The following is a 4,475-nucleotide window of genomic DNA, read 5'->3' as shown; positions in this document are numbered from 1 at the left end:
TTTTTTGAAAATTTTAAAAGAGAAAGTCTTCCACGAATTAGCCACTGCAATTTTCTCGACATATGCCCACATTCATGTTTTATTGGCTTATACCATTTCAAGCCTATAGAATTCACAATATAATCGAGTTAAAGTTGAATTTCAAGCATCAACATAGGAAATTAAACGACGTGGTGCGGAATGGCTCACAATATTGGCAAGTCCAAGGGTCAATTTGATCCTTGGTTTTGAAAGATAGTTCAACCCAAGTGCGGTTGATCTTTTAAGCCCAAGTTTGATTTAGCTTAAAAAAGTTCATAAAAATTTGAATCAAAATCAACAATTAATTTAAAATAGACATTTTATGAAACCCACGACTTTTATTAACTTTTCAATTACACATTTCATTAATTTTTATCAAAATCTACTAAAAATTTGATTTTTAGCAAAATCAAACTGGAGCTAAATCATCCACAAGTATAGTGAAACTAGTCTCTCCATTTTTACTTTTCTAACCATGATACACATGAAATTCAGAAAGTCCACAAAGAGAACTTTGGTACACACAAGCTTAGAAATTACAGAATCTATGGTTCTTAAGAAGCATTTTCATATCACCAGAACAAATCACACTCATAAATGTACATCTCAAACAGCAGTTGACAACATGATGGTTTAACGTGAGCCCCCCTGGTATAGTAAGTCAAGTAAACTCACAGGTTGTTGTATCCTCGACAGGGGGCTATGAGAGGAAATCAGATTAATACGGAAAATAATCTTCTGCTCCGTGGCATTTCTTTTAGCAGTCACAATATACTGCAAGCCTTTTGATCCTTTCTATTCTTTTTCTTCTTTTGCTTTGGTTGCTGCAGGACAAGCTTAATGGCAGCATCAAAGACTGCCTTAATATTCTGGCAATATTTGGACAAATTATATAAAAGATATTGTTGATAATCTAAATCGAAAGAAGCATTACAATGGAGACAAAAAATATTGTACCAAAATGCAAACAGTAAAAAGACCTGCTGTGTCTTTGCACTACATTCGACGTAAGCAGCTTGTCACAGATCGCAAGGTCATGACTTAAGGCTTGGCATGACACGGGAATGTCATGACACAAGGTGGAAAAATGAAATAAACTTATGGGAAATAAGGTCTATACTTCGACGATATATGGCGATGAGTGCGTCGCCAAATTCAGTGAGGTAGTGACTTATGCCCATGCAGTCGCGACCGATCCGTCCCGGTAGCGGTCGCAAGATAGCTCGGGTGACGCGTTTCAAAAGGACGGAACAGCTTGCGAAAAGGGACACAGGCAAATTCGGCAAAGGTCGCAGGTAGATTCGGGCTGGGGACGCAAGTAGATTGTTTTGGGGCAGAATGCAGGCTGCCTAGATCGTGCAGTTTTCCAGGGTATTAATGAGGTTTTTCTAAGTCCCGACCCACCATTTTGAGAGGTAAAATACATAAACCTGCAACCGGATATTTTGAGGATGCAAGTGGACAACTTGCATAACTTGTCCACTTGTGTGCCACTTGCAAGCTAAGCGTGAGTTGTATGCAAACTAAGCACGAGTTGGCAAAGATATTATCAACTTGCAAGCTAGGCGCGAGTTGTATGCAAGTTAAAACACGAGTTGGCAACAACTTGCAAGGCAAGTTGTAAGACCATCCACTTGAAGACAACTAAGAATGAGTTGGGGACAACTAAGCACGAGATGGCGACAACAAAGCGCAAGTTGTAAAGTGAAATGCTTAAGGAGGTTTAAGTTTGCCTATAAATAGAGATGTGGTCTCATTTGTAAATGAGATGGAGTAGAGGTTAGAAAGTGTAGAGAGTGTAAAATGAAGAGAGTTTATTCATTAGAGAGATTGTAAAGTTTTCCCCTTTCATTTATACAAAGAAAGTTTCCCCGTCTTTACTTGTTTTCATATATTACTTACTTCAAAATTCTCTTCTTAACGTGGGTATAATTTAGCCTCCTTGGTTAAATTATTTGTGGGCGTGGAAAGGCTGACTTAAAGTTTTCTCGTGAGGTGCGGGAATTGTAGACGTTAAGGCCGCATGGTTCTAGTTTGTTTGGGTGTAACGAAATTAGGCCCGTGACAAGCTGCTCCAATTAATTTCCTAAGCTTTTCTCCCTAAAAAAGCGGGAAAGTAATTCTTGAGGGATACAAACACATACTCAAAATGATGGGCAAGGCATAAAATTGTCGCAGTAAAACATGGATAGAAATTTAATGACATGAATGTAGCAAAATATAACTGAGCAGTCGTAATGGGCACTGCTTCAGGGTGATCTGCAAAGAACTGTTTATCCTTGCGAAGATCTAGAAGGAAACAAATACGGTTCTCAAATATCACAAAGTTGTTGTGAACAAAGATGAATGCAAGCATTCATTTTGATCAATGTACCCTATGGTCATCAAAAGACACGCAGCGACAGGTATTTAACACTCAATTCACTCACAGTACCCTCAATTCACTCAAGTTGCACAATGAATTTTCCGAACACTAGTATGTCTAGGAAATTGATTGGTTGATTATGTCATATAAATTGCATCACAAGTTTTACTTTCTTCCCCTGCCAAGTTTAAGTGCTAATTTTTGCATCCAATTTTGACAGAAAAGAGTCTTTTGTCATAGACAGGGTTGTAGTCATGGACCACTCGTTACAATTACTAGCATTCCTCAGTTATTTTCTCCCAACCTTGAACCTTTTGTGTGTACAGAATTCACCTGGCATTAGTTGTCAGCTTAATACAATCATGCAAACGAGTCCTTAATAATGCTCTCAAGGGCACAAATCTCCATATAAGACTATATCGAATTACTATCAGCAGTAGAAATATAATCTAGTTGTTTGCAATCAAACATGAAATACCATCCCATCAGATAGAATGAGGTAGTAAAAATAAATAGTACTACAAGATTAGTAACACTCCATAGCAAAATAAATTGGTGGAAGGAAAATCTTACCAAGTTTTGTGCCGACAAGAATGATTGGAACACCAGGAGCATAATGTCTCAATTCAGGAATCCACTGGCATCAAAAGAGAAGTATACAAATCAGGAGCATGACATTTTATTCCTTTCCAGTTATTTATTTACAATTTGTAATTTTTCGGAAGGAGGTTGGAAGTTGGAAAGACTCCTCAGCAATTCATTTGGACAAGAAAAAAATATTAAACGAGTAAGGAAAAATAGCATACCTCTTGCTGGTCTCCTTTTTTCTTAGTAAAACACAATGAGATTATTTATGCCTTCTTTCTTTCTCTTTTTCCCTCTATTCAATACCAAATGAATATAACATGTAGACAAGGGAAGAATGCATGATACTGGCAAAACATAGGCTCACCTTTTTAGAGACGTTTTCGTAACTAGCCCTGCCAATGAGGGAAAATGCAAGTATAAAGACATCAGCACCACAGTAGCTCAACGGTCTTAACCTATTGTAATCCTCCTGACCTTTTTAATGAAATAAGAGTCAAAACTACTCAACAATAGGTTTAAAGATCAATAAGAAAATACTTCAGCAGGAAACAAGTAATGTACTAGCAGTATCCCATAAACCTAGATTAACAGTGCTCCCATCCACAAAGACATTGGCACTGAAATTGTCAAAAATGGTAGGCACGTAATCCTGTTCATTTTATTAAAGAAGAGATCAAATATGCAAACAAACTTTAACTGAGAAATATAGTATACCAAATTTTGCTATATCATACGAGAAGACCTTCAGAACTTCACCAGAAATAGAGAAAAAATCAAATGTTTTCTGTTAAATACAAACTAAAAAACTCAAACACAAAGACAAACTCAACTATTCAAGTATATTTTTGAACCGTTTTTAGTTAACGCTAGGGGAAAAATCAAAATGAAACACTATGATCTAACAGTAAATAATTAATTTAAAATAGTGCATAGATCTAAAGGAAACTCCTTTAAAGGCAAAAATAGACCGAGTAAAATGAAGGACAGCCAAGATTTTCTCGCAAATCAAATTTCCAGAAGAAATACACAAAAACCCGAGGCCTCTTCATTTTAGTTATAAGAGAAGACAAAATAATTATTTGATATGTAAAAACCAAAACAAATTTGTTTTGATACAAATGTTTATTGAAGATTCATAGAAGATTCTCTGCTCCTTGGAAAAAGTATTCAGGACAGGTTGAGGTGTGCACGGCCATGTGATGGAAAAAAGGAGTCTTCTGGCCAGAATGTCGGCCATCATGGCCTCTAACACAATAGTGTAGTCAGTTATAAAGAAATATTGTCCGTAAATAATATAAATTTCATTATGCACCATAGCTTTCATTTCTAACCCAAAAATCTTATTGTCTAGTAATCTACGTATAGGAAGTTTTATTTAAATGGATACTTCATTTGAACTGCATATGTAACTACAACTATAAAATCATTTACCAAAACAGAAAAGTTGTTTTCGATTTTGCTAGATGTTTTAAAAATATTCCTGGAAAATAAAACCTAGTCA

General features: G+C 36.1%; 1 long non-coding RNA gene across 2 annotated transcripts; it reads right to left on the bottom strand.

Moving 5' to 3' along the window:
• Positions 1 to 384: 384 nt before the first annotated feature.
• LOC111389207 lies at positions 385 to 4,201 on the bottom strand. 2 transcript variants are annotated; one of them, XR_002701701.1, is made up of 3 exons: positions 3,193 to 4,201; positions 2,960 to 3,023; positions 385 to 890 (listed from the first exon to the last, which is right to left on the bottom strand). It is a non-coding gene; the product is annotated as an uncharacterized LOC111389207 (long non-coding RNA). The 2 variants fall into 2 exon arrangements; XR_002701702.1 differs by having other exon boundaries at positions 3,339 to 4,201.
• Between the last annotated feature and the right edge of the window lie 274 nt (positions 4,202 to 4,475).

Source organism: Olea europaea, chromosome 3, assembly GCF_002742605.1.
Source record: "Olea europaea var. sylvestris chromosome 3, O_europaea_v1, whole genome shotgun sequence".
Classification (NCBI taxonomy): domain Eukaryota; kingdom Viridiplantae; phylum Streptophyta; class Magnoliopsida; order Lamiales; family Oleaceae; genus Olea; species Olea europaea.
This window is presented reverse-complemented; position numbering and strand designations above follow the sequence as displayed.